Source organism: Vombatus ursinus, unplaced genomic scaffold (genome assembly GCF_900497805.2).
Source record: "Vombatus ursinus unplaced genomic scaffold, bare-nosed wombat genome assembly UNPS02014784.1, whole genome shotgun sequence".
NCBI classification, from domain to species: Eukaryota; Metazoa; Chordata; class Mammalia; order Diprotodontia; family Vombatidae; genus Vombatus; species Vombatus ursinus.
This window is the reverse complement of record NW_020954562.1, coordinates 3,060,034-3,072,980: the sequence shown is the minus strand read 5'-3', so window position 1 is coordinate 3,072,980 and position 12,947 is coordinate 3,060,034. Positions and strand designations below refer to the sequence as shown.

Genomic DNA, 12,947 nt, shown 5'->3' with positions numbered 1-12,947 from the left:
TGGACCCTAGACTAAGAAGGAAAGGGCAAACCACTCTAGTATCTTTGCCAGGAAAACCCCAATTGAGGTCACGAAGAGTTGGACATGATTGAAATGACTGAATAATAATAACAAGAGATTAAGAACCCCTATGACCTAAGAAGAAAACAGTGTATGCCTTTTTTTTCCTCCATTTGCTTAACAAGCATGATGTAGTATACTTGAATTTTGTGTGAAGGGAGTAACTTCCATCATCATCATAGATGGAGATGGGTTTGTTGTTCAATTATAAAGACCAGTTTTCAGAGTGTTAGCTTTAAAATTTGTAACTTTTCTCCAGATTATTATTTTTTTATTTTGCGGACTTTTATTTCACTAAACTCATAAATCACCAAAAAAATATCAGGAGGATCTAGCTTCCTTAAAAAATGCTATTAGTCATTTACAGTAAAATGTCAGTATCCTGTCTTTTTCCTTGAGAATTTTCATATCTAGTGCTCAAGAAATTGGAGGGGCTGAACAATATCTTTTTTCTTCTTCACTTGCTGATCTGTGCTGGCACTCTGGCCTATGAGCTCTGGGGAGCCCCAAACTTAGACACATTTAACACTGCTTTTATCAAGAAGTTAAACTGCTCTTCTTATTATCCTCATGCAACCAACAGTGCTGTCTGTCTCTCATTCCTAAGAATTATCCCCTCCTCACTGTGGACACTTAGTATCTCTAGCTGTTTCTGTTTTTTTTTTTTCAAGCTCAGCTCTGATATCACCTCCTACATTAGAGCTTTGCTACTCCCAGCTTCCAATGCTTATCCCCAAATTACCTTACATTTATTCTGTATATATTTCGTCTGTGGTTATAGATATATGTGCTATCTCCTGCAACTGAATGTAATTTCCTTGAAGTCAATGACAATTTCATTTTTGTCTTATCACCCTCACTGCTTGGCATGATGCCTGATGCAGAGTAGGTGTTTAAGAAATTGTTGATTGATTGACGCCATCAATGCAAGATTGAACAATATGTGAAGATACAAAAAAATCTCTGACTCAGCCTGTGTGGGAACTCCACCACCAGTGTAGATTGCAGTCCTTTATGACTTAGTAGATAAGTCTTAGAAAATTTTCTGAAACTTGCTGAAGGTAACTCCCCAGATAATAAATGTCAAAGATGACATTTGAACCCAGGTCTTACTGACCCCAAGCTCGGTAGTCTATCCATTAGGTCTAATGATGAGTGATACAGATTCTGAATGAAATCCTCTTAAAAATACTCTTCTTACTACAGTCCCATAATGAGTTTCTTTAAAGAAACCTTAGTTATTCATAGCAATAGATGGCTTAAAGAAATGCATTTAGTAATTTACAAATATTGAACCCATATTCCTCCTGTGAAGCTGTGCCTGTGCAAATCGAGTTTATTTTGGCATCTTATTATATTTCGTTTTATGTTTATTGAATTTAATTTCCCTTTTCCTAAGAGAGTCACATTGATAGAGCTTTTTACTGGGGCCGATCTAGTTCCTAGGGTGACAAATTAATATCTATACCCTTTGGCTTTGGTCAGCTCCTTCCTAACATGTCTATTTCCTGTCACATAGGCCCACCAGCAGGTAAAATATGGACTCATATTTTGCTCAGCACACATTAACCCCTTGAACTTGCTTTGTGCCAACTCTCTTATTTTTACTGTCTCTACAACAGTTATCACGCCCATCATAACATGTGGGCATCAGTGTTATTCCAGTTGTATGCTCAATTCAATCCTAATTCAATTCAATGAACATTTATTTCACAGGTTTGTAGATTTATCACCAGAGATGTAACGGACTGTCCAAAGACACAGAGTCTATTCCCTAGAATTTTACTGTCGAGAAAACTGAGGCTCAGGGAGATTAACTGACTCACCCCAGCTCACACAAATGTTAAGGAACTGAGCCAGGATTTTCTCAGTCCAAAGTCAGCCTTGTTTCTACTTGTTTTAGTGCCAGGCTCTGAAGAGACAAGGACAAAAACAAAGGAATCCTTGCCCTCAGAAAGCTTACTTTCTACTTGGCAGGTGGGGGGGAGAAGATAGGGATTACAACTCATGCAGAAGAAGTAATTTCGGGAGAGGACACCAATAAAGTATGATGCATTATTTGGTTCTCTTATCCTATAATGAGTTCATTTCAGAGAGGCAATAGACTACAGTACATTCATACCTTTTTAATTATGTTCCTTATTTTTAATCTTTCTTAAGTTTCCTCCTTTCTCTACTGTGTCTTTTATTGTTACCATTCACTGCAAAGTAAATGAACTTTATTTTGTAAAAACTCTGCTCTGTTCTCTAAGTCACAAAGAATAATTGCTCTAGCCAAGTTAACATTCAGAAGGCTCCTATGGCTCTGAAATATCTTTCCTGCTACATGTTCCCCTTAAACGCCATGCAATCCAACTCAACTTCCTTTTCCTGATTCTAAGACTTACCTGTAGCCGAGATGTGAGAAAGGTTCACAAAAGAACGTGATATCTTGAGCCAAGATAACCAAGGAAGTCCAAGACTCAATATCTGAACTAGAAGGGATCTCAGTGGCTACCCAAGACAATCCTCTTCTTTTTCAGAAAAGGAAACTGAGACCCAGGGTGAACAACTTACTTGCCCAATATTACACATCAGAAATGTGTAAGCATCAGAAATGATATTTGAACCCAGTTTCTCTGACTCCAGCAGGTACAGGGGTACAAGTGGATAGAGTCCTGCCTCCCTTGGTGATTGGTCCTTTTTGGTTATGCTACAGTCTCAGGTGATAGATCCTGAGAAGTAGTTTGGTGCAAGAATGGTTAAGAGTGCTAGACTTGCAGTAAGGAAGACAACTTCAAATATCCTCTGACACTTATTGGTTGTGTGACAATGGGCAAGTCAACTCATTGGAGCCTCAGTATATTCATCTGTGAAAGGGAAATAGTATACTTAGAGTAGATATAGCTACAGAGATGGGTAAAGTTCATATGAGAAAATGGATGTAAAGTGCTTTGCAAACCTTAAAGCACCATATAAATGTCAGCTGTTATTATTGTGAAATGAACTTAAGATGCCCTTCCTCTGGGCATCTCAGGCATGGCGACTAATTAATGGAGACTTCATCTGATGCCCCCATTCCATTTCTTCCTTTCCCTTTCCTCTACTGAAGTGCTGTCAGCAGTCACTGTCACAGAGTTAGATACCTGAGGTTTTTCTATTGGTAGTAAAGCCTCAGTTTGGTTCCCTGGAGAGAAGGCTAGATGAAGAATGAGGAGAATGCCTTGATTCTGAGGGCTCTATGCTTTTCAGCTTCCAAGGTTAAGATCAAAGTGCCTTTTTGAAGAACTTTCACATCTTCTCTAGTGTCAAACTCAAAAACATATTCCATTTTCTGGTTTAAAAACAAAACCAACTTTTTGGAATCCCATCTTCCACAAGGCCTCTGCTAAGTAATCATTCAAGTGTGTTTTGGTGACCCTGAATGATTGAATGTCCGGGATTTGAAATTTTCACTTCTTTCTAGATGCAAACACACTCCTAAAAGAGACAGACATCCTTGAAACTAAGCGGTCATTCAGACAATCCTACCTAGGAAGGGGACTTGTGCGAGACCTCCAAAATTCCATTATTAAGAGAATCGGCTTCCGGTCACTAGTCTGGACAGCCCATTTCAAATAACTCTGAAACACATATGGACACTTAGGTACAGCCATTCTGAATTCTTGATCACACCTTGGGCATTTCGCCGAATAACATTTCAAATGCTTAATAAATTCGTGTGTTTGGATACTCCCACCCACGACACAGATTACAACAACCCTTCTCTCTGGTTTCATGAGTTGTGATCAAGAAGCTCACCAACTATCAGACAAAATTTTGCTGATGAACCTCTCTTAATTGAATTAATTTGGTCTTCTGACATTCACTGGATCATAAATCAAGAGGTGAAAGGGACCTCAGAGTACATCTTGTCCAACTCCCTCATTTTGCAGATGAGAAAAATAAAGCCCGTGAAGGTTCAGTGATTTGCCCAAATTCATATAGGTAGGAAGCCATCAGAAAATGGATTAGAACCCAGGTCCGCTGGCTTCAGAAACAGTGCTCTTAGTTTCTTGCTAAGCCCGTCCTAGTCTTCAAGACCTAGATAAAATCTGCCAGAACTATTAACGCCCTGGCATAGACATTGGGAAAGCAGCAATAATCTAGTGCCTTTATTAGGCACTAGAATAGTACTTTTTTGGAAAAAATCACTGATAAATAGCAGACTGATGCTACCTTGGTAAAGTGAAAAAAATGCTGACTCCAGAGGACCTGGGTTCCAGACCCACCTCAGATGTTTACTATGTGTATGACCTTGGGCAAGTCACTTAATTTCTTTCGGACTCATTTTGCTTATTTGCAAAATGAGAGAGTGAAACTGGATGGCCTCTGAGGTGTCTTCCAGCTTTTCAGAACTTTCATCCTACGGCCATGTTTTGACATCGACACCTACCTCCATCCTTCCCTGGCTACTCTGGTTCAGACGAGATGGTATTCAGTCTTATCGGTAGTTTGGTAACTTAGTCATCTAGTGTCTGGGTTTCTGTCTTTGGCCATCTCGTCTTACAACACTTGCCCTTTTGAACCCAAAAGTTCCAGGTCTAGCGCCTATTTAGGGATCTTAATACAAGGAGAAAGGGCAACCGATACCTCGTGTTGGATTTTCCTATGACTATCTGATTGCCCCTTCACTCCATCCCTGCCTAGATTGTCGTTTTAGTTCTTGGACTTTTCTTTGCCCTCATCTTGAATCCTGACTCCTCTCCCCCTCGATCTGATTGACTGATCTTGTATCTACTTCCTGTACTCCTATCTTCAAATGCCTATCCTTAGATTACCTAGCTATGCAGCTTTCTGGAATCTCCAAATTCCATGCTGCTTGAAGAGTCTGACAGAATTGTTCATTCAACCTTATAGAAATTAGTAAATTAGTGAGACATGGTTTCCCTTTGAAGAAATCATACTCTGATTATTTTTGTTTCATTGTTCAGTGGGCTAATCCTGTATTATAGTTTTTACAAATTTACTTGGAAAGGAGGCCAGCCTCATTGATCTAAATTAACTTTAATTCTTTTTGGAGCATCTTGTCTGTCTAGAGGTCACACTGCAGTTTGCCAGGTGGCTGGCATGGTGGCCATCCTCAAAATCAGGTTAAACATTTGGGGCAACAGTTCTCTAATTTCATCCTTGAATTCTTTCAAGACTCCTGGGTGGATTTTGTTCTGTCCCTGTCCTTTTTTTTAATTATTATTTTTTTTTTTTGCAGTTTAGTTTGGCACATCCTAAATAATGACCATTGTTTGATTGAATCATTTGATTGAATAAATCCAACTATTCATTTCAAGGAGTTGTCCTGAAGTGGGGATATCACTAAGGATGATTCTGAGAATTACTTTAGTTTAGTGGCCTTCTCCTTTTCATTCCTAAGTACTCCCTTTGCTGAACCATCAGTTAGGACTTTTATTGATTTTCTTTCTGGATTCCTCTCTTTTATATATTTAAATGGTCTTCTTTTATTGGCTTTAGTCTATTTTGAAAAATATTTCTCCAAAGCCATAATGAAAAGCTCTGTTGTTACTTTACATTTAGCCTTTACATTTAGTCAAGTCAAAAGGTATTTATTAAGTGCCTACTATGTGTTAGGCACTGTGTTAAGTATTGGGCAGTGAAAAAAAGCAAAGTCAGCCAAGAAAGGCAAAGAATAGTCTGTGCTCTCCAGGACCTCACCATTTAATAGAGGAGACAACACAGAATAACTATGTAGAATATCTATATCTATCTATCTATCTATCTATCTATCTATCTATCTATCTATCTATCTATCTATCTATATTACATATATACACATATGTATATACATATATACACACATGTGTGCACACACATATGTAAGTGCATATATATGTGTTTATATGGAGGATATCTATATATGTGTGTGTATAAATACATATATATGTGTGTATTATATATATATATATATATATATATGTGATAAATTGTAGATTGGGAAGGCCTCAAGATTAAGAAGGACAGGGGCAGCTAGGTGGCGCAGTGGATAGAGCACTGGCCCTGGATTCGGGAGGACCTGAGTTCAAATCAGGCCTCAGACACATAACACTTACTAGCTGTGTGACCCGGGGCAAGTCACTTAACCCCATTACCTAAGGAAAAAAAAAAGATTAAGAAGGACAAGGAAAGGTTCCTTGAAGAAGGTGAGACTTAATTTGAAACCTGAAGGAAGCCAGGGAAGCTGAGAGAGAGTTAGAGCTACCAGCATGAGAAAATCCCAAGGGTCAGGAGATGGGGTACTGTGTGCCATACATCTTTAGACTTTCCTATTCTTTGCTATGTGTTTTCGACTTTTTTCTTGTTTTGAAAAATGTACCTTTGTTAAGCATTTGACTTTATATATATATATATATATATTCACATACATATATAATCTGTACTTATTTTTGCTGATTCTTAGTGGTTTCTTATATATGACATTGTCCTGCCTTTAAGCCTTTGAATAAGTGTTGCCTTAATGTGGAGAATGTTCTTCTGGATGAATTCAGAAAAACCTTGAAAGACTTATATGAACTGTTACAAAGTGAAATGAGTAGAACCAGGAGAACATTGTACACAGTAACAACAATATTTCACGATGACCAACTGTGAATGACTTGACTATTCTCAGAAACACAGTAATTCAAGACAGTTCCAAAGGACTCATAATAAAAAATGCTATCCACCTCCAGAGAAAGAACTGATGGAGTCTGAATTCAGATTGAAGCGTACTGTTTTTCACTTTCTTTATTTTTTCATGATTTTTTTTTGGTCTGTGTTTTCTTTTACAACATGACTGATATGGAAATGTTTTGCGTGATTGCATATGTTTTATATATCAAATTACTTATCTCAGGGGAGGAGGAGGGGAAGGAGGGAGGAAAATAATTTGGAACACAAAATTTGAAAAAAAAGTTAAAATTGTTTTTTTTTTACATATAATTAAGAAAAAATAAAACATTATCCCCCCCCCACCAGAAAAGGAGAATGTTCTTCTTCCTCACTCCCTCCTCTGACCAGTATTTCAGAACATCCTTAAAAACTTAGCTCAGGTGCCACCTTCCAGTTGGCTTTTTTCGATCTCTCCAGTTGTTAATGCTTTTAATCATCTTCTCTTCTCCCCTTCCCTTCTTCTTTCCTTACATACACACACACATATACACACACACACACACACACACACACACACACACACACTCTTATATACTTGTTTATCATTCTCTCTCTCTTCTACTCATAGAATGTAAGCTTCTTGAGGGTAGGAATTATTTCATTTTCATCTTTGGATCTTAGCATCTTTGAATGATAGATAGTTAATAAATATTTCTGAAACTGATCTGGATCCTCATATGAGAAATGTTGGGTAACATGATGAACAATTGCCTCAGCTGCTACTTTTTTTTTCCTCAAAGAAACAAATAGACGATTCATTTAGATGGTTGTTAGAGTAAGCTTCTGTAACGTTATCTTGTCTTGACCCTCTATAACATGAAAGCATAACATTAAATCATAAATCAATGAGGGCATTCCTTCAAAAAGGACGGGCTATGGAATCTGGGCTTATTGTTTTCTGACATTCTAACAATGCAGGGATAAACCTTAGAGACTGGGATACAAGACAAGCTAGTCAAGAGGTCCATTGGATTGCCCTGGTGGAGTTTCGGATGTCTTCAGGGAGCCTGAATGAGAAAAGATTTATGACCAGATTCTCCAACAGGGTCTAGACTGCCTATTCTCTGTGTTTTGGCCTAAAGTCAGAACTGTTTGCTTTAGATTACATCTGGGAGGAGAGCAAAGGCTAAACCAGCTTGTGATCCTGCCTAGACAATAAGTCAATCTCTTAACTTCCCTTTGGATGTGAGCTATCAGGCTGTCTACAGGTAGAATCAATATTTTCCTCTGAAAAGACCTTTGGGTCTTGTCAAGCACTCATCCAGTTCATGTGGTTGGAACTCAAAGTGTTGCATTTGGAAGAGATGGGAAGGCTTTTGGAGAATGTGCTATCAGCCCTGCTTCCATAAAAGAATTCTCTGGGGGGCAGGTAGGTGGCACAGTAGATAGAGCACCGGCACTGAAGCCAGGAGGACCTGAGTTCAAATTCGGCCTCAGACCAAACATTTGACACTTACTAGCTGTGTGACCCTGGGCAAGTCACTTAATCCCAATTGCTAAAAATAAAAAAATAAAAAGAATTCTTTGTAAAACATCTGTGAGTCCACTCTGATAACTGGGAAAGAATTCTGATATTTACCTTATATTTAAGGAAATGGTTGGCCTGTGAATCTGCATTGTAGTATTCTAGGATCACAAATTTAAGTCAGGAAAGGTCCTAGAGGTCCAACAGTCTCATATTGTAGGTAAGGCAGTTACATAGCTAAGGAAGTTGGACCAGCATTTGAGCCCAGGTGTGCTGATACCAGGTCCAGTGCTCTTTCTACTCTACCTCTTGCCTGTTTCCCTGAGGAATGAGGCACAGGCTATGATAGAAACCCTCTGACTCCAGAAATGCAAATCTGTTTAGGGGCTCTATGGAGGTCCTAGAGAAACTAATGGGGCAAAAAGATTGGCAGGCTCTACTGTTTGAGGGTATGGTTAGCCCCTGGGCCATATCTAGTGTCTCCTTGCCTTTTCCTTGTAAGAGTCTTAAAAATGCAAAGGCCAAAAAGATCATTTTGCTACAGTGAAAAGGATCAAGGAGGACCCAGAAGGGCCTATGGGCTCTGCTAGGGAGTGCTAAAAACAGCTCACAGCAACTTAACATAACAACAAACAGCAACAACTTGCCCGAGCCCACAAAGTTTAGTTAATTCAGTTCCCTGGTGCTTGGAACCAACCAATGGAACCCTGCCTATAGTTTTGGGATGTTACAGAAAGTGACAGCAGTTCGTGAAGAACTGGGTCACAAGCTTACAGTTTGTTACCTGGAGATATGAGAAGCAGAAACATGACAGTCTGGAGAAGAACTCGGCTTCTATTCCAGATTTATTCAGAGATCCAAGCTCCCCCTCTCTCTCCTCCTGCCTGCCAACCTCCACCCTTAATAGAGATCAGCTGGGGCAGCTGAGATGCTGAGAGAAGAGCATATGTAGGATGACGACCATGACACATGGATTGTTTTGATTCAGAATCACGTTTCAACAACTCCTAATTTTTTTAAGACCCTTGGATCACTCATTGTAGAAATTTCATGACTAGATTTTCTATTTATGAAAAGTAAACACCCTGGTTAAATTGCAGAGTCTAAATGCATTTGCAAATGTCAAGAGAGAGCCTGGTGTTGTTGCTGACTCCCAGGCATGCTGATGTTTGAGATGCACCTTCACTAATGGGGTTTCTGCTAAATGGCACTTACTGAGAAGGGGCAAGAACCATAAGGTAAAGAGACTTGGTAACAGGGAAAACCTCTCAAGCTGAGCAAGGACTTTATGGCAAAGCCCCGAGAACATCACATACCTTTATCCCATACTTACCTCAGAAAGCGGTGACTCATATTAAGATTTTTTTTTTTAAATCTTGCCTAGTTTAAACTTCAATAAACGATTAGTGTTAATTGATGAAAGGAATTCATTCACGTAATCTGGGTAAGGGCTTCATGACAAAGCCCCATTGAATGAAATCCTTGTCTTACATCCACCTCAGAAAGTGGTGGCTCTCCCATATATGAGATATTTGTTACACTGGCTGGTTTGAAACTCAATATGTGATGAGTATTAATTGCTGAAAGCAATTGATTTATGTATTGACTATGACTTAATCTTAAAGATTAGTGATATCATACACACATACACAATATATAGATCTATATCTAAGAGAGAGAGAAAGAGTCAGTCATGAAATCCTTGGATTAAGTCCTGCCTGTGACAAATGCTATGTGGCTTGGGGCAAGTCACTTCGCCTCTCAGTGTCCCAAGTAGTTGCTAATTTGCTTTGCTAAAGGGAGTAAACCCCTTTAACAATGAAATCACAAGTCTGGCTGTGTGGGTTTGTGCATGTTGTATGTATACACACACGTATATACATATACTACATGCACACATATAATGTACATGTTTACATGTTTTTATCTCTATATATGTATATAGGCCGTCGTGTGTAATTTACATTCAAACTATTTCCAAGGTGATTTGAATTAATTTATAAGAATGAACATAAAACAAAATACGAAAATGAGGTTAAAACAAAATACAGCTATTATAATATTGCTTCTACCAATGTCATTTCACAATAACATACTAGCATAAGCAGACAATGCTCCATCCTCGGTAAAGCAAGGAACTTCCGTGACATTGGGCAGCCAACTGGCCATTTATAACCTTGCTCCTAGGGAGCTACCTGACTCTGTAACATCATTTCACCTAACATCATGTTTTGTCAAACCAATTAATTATATTAAACAGGGCATGCTCCTATAGATGGAATCATCCAAATGGAGGGACAAAATGTATTAGGGTCATAGATTTAGAGCTGGAAGGGATTTAAGAGGTCATTTGGCCCATTCTCCACATTTTACAAATGAGGAAACTGACTCAGAGCCTTGCCGGAGGTCACACAGTAATTGGAAAAGCCCGGAGATTTTCATTTTATTCCTTTCACTCCAGATCTAGTGATCTATCTGTCCATTGCACTGATCTGCCTCCCTAACATTATTAAACATCATCCATGCCTTTCAATTCTCACATTTAAGTAATATTCCTTTTACAAATATGGCAACTTTAAATTTGCTATTAATTCATACAGCAGTTTATATTTTTGGACTATCTTTTCTCATAAAGAAATAGGGAAGTAAGATCAGGTAGTATTTTTGTTGTGGTGGTTTAATAGTGAGTTCCTTTCTCCTTCCCTTTCCCCTTCTCATTTCCTTTCCCTTCCCTTTTCCCTTACTCTTCCCTTTCCCTCTTCTCTTTCTCTTTTCCTTCCCCTTCCCTTCTTCTTTCCCTTTTCCCTTTCTCTTTCTCTTCCCCTTCCCCTTTCCCTTTCCTTTTCCCCTCCTTAGGCAATCTATTGGTCCCTGGCTTATGGGGGCTCACCATATTGATGCTAAACTTAATATGGATACCTGATAGATAATAGCTTACTGCAGCTTAGAACTTGCAAATTCAAGAGATCTGTCAGCATCCGCCTCCTCTGTAACTTGGATTACAAGTGTGTGCCACGTGGCTGATAGTGAATTTTCTGTGGCATAGGTCAGTAAGCTGTAACCAAATTATCTGGAATCATAATTATACAGTTCCCCAATCTCATTCAGTTTGGGATTGTTATGTCAATCACTCAGTCAGCAATGATTTTTATTAAGCACCTAGTATATGCTTAGTATATATAGTACATATAGTATATACTAGGAAACAAAACCAAAAATGAAACATATATTTATTTCTTTGCTTTTCTAAGGATGTGCACTGTCAGTATACCACTGATTTTAGGGGAACATTTTAGGGAAAGGCATACCGGTTAGTATCCAATTCTAACAGATTGTTCTCTGCTCTTTGTAGGACTCTGAAACCAGTGAAATAATCATCCTAGAGCAGTGTTGTATTAGAGAATACAAGAAGAAAGCAAATGCATCTGTAATTCTCAGTAAGTAAAGGCTAAAATCTTTTCATTTTATTCTTCAATTTATGTTTATATCTTAATATAAGAGGGAGTAAGATGACTTTTCCAGTAGATGCCTCCATTGTAATGTGCATTTATTGTGTCTAGAAGGAGACATTAGAATTGTTGCTAGGTAGTACTTGCTGACTTTTCTGTAACTGAATGAAAATTATGTGCCTGGTAGCATGGGCACATAAAGCTATATCACAAAATCATTATATTATAGTGCCCTTTATCAATCCTAAGTTTACTGACATGACTTATTTGGGGATAGCTATATAGCAAAAACCAGGGGCAGGGAAACCAGGGCTTTTCCCTGGCCAGTAACAAATTTAGAAAGTGTCACATTTAGAAGGCTCACACACAAATCCAACCCTTCTGTAAGGCATGAAGGAAACAAATAATGATCCAAATATGGGAAGGTGATGGTCACATAGAGTGAATTCCCAATATCACCTCCCTTCAAGCTTATGACTTTCCTAATCCTTTATATACCCTGTGACAACACTTTGGTCTTGTCTTCATATGAACAAGGATGGAGGTGGTGAGGGGAGAGTTGGGTGGGTGGACCACCTTGTATCCAAAGTACTTCACCTCAGAAACTGTATATAGCCCAAAGAGAACTACTTAGCAAGTATAATGAGTTAACATAGGAACATATATACACATACATACAGACACACATACATATACATACATGCACATATATACATAGATGTATACATATACACATAGATGTACACATATATACATATATATGTGTGTATGTATATGTGTGTGTGTGTGTGTGTGTGTGTGTGTGTGTATATATATATATATATACATGCATGCATATACATATATATGGGTGAGATGTTGGTGTTTCAAGGTATCTATCTCCTCCCTTTGCAGATTCCAGTCTTCATGTTCTGGGGCCTTTTGCTCCCTTGGTGTTCTTCCTAGCACTCTTTGCACACTCTGGTTTCCTTCCATCTCATCTCCATCAGATTCTTCAGTCATGCTAAGGAATAATTGACCAATGACAGATTAAAGTACAATCTTTCCAAAAGATGCTCACATTTTTCATAAAGGGAATATATAAAGTGATTAAACTCTGGATTTGTTTTTTTAACCTTTGATTATCACTGCTTAGATTAAAAAAGATTTTATAGTGGATTTAAGTGAGGTGAAATGGAAAAGGACAGAGAAATTGGAATTTTCTAGGCTCTTAAAATCATAGCACATAGGCACTCATTATTAAGTCCACTCTTTCTGTTTTATTTGGACTTTATACTAATGCAGTGAAGTAC

General features: G+C 38.3%; 1 protein-coding gene across 3 annotated transcripts in view; it reads left to right on the top strand.

The window, feature by feature from the left end:
• The window catches only part of INPP4B (inositol polyphosphate-4-phosphatase type II B), a 920,894-nt gene that overhangs the window by 396,420 nt on the left and 511,527 nt on the right, over nt 1-12,947 (top strand). For all 3 annotated transcript variants that reach the window (XM_027866808.1, XM_027866807.1, XM_027866809.1), the window contains exon 4: nt 11,559-11,643. The gene's annotated coding sequence lies outside the window, so the exon portion shown is untranslated. The remainder of the gene's footprint in view (nt 1-11,558; nt 11,644-12,947) is intronic.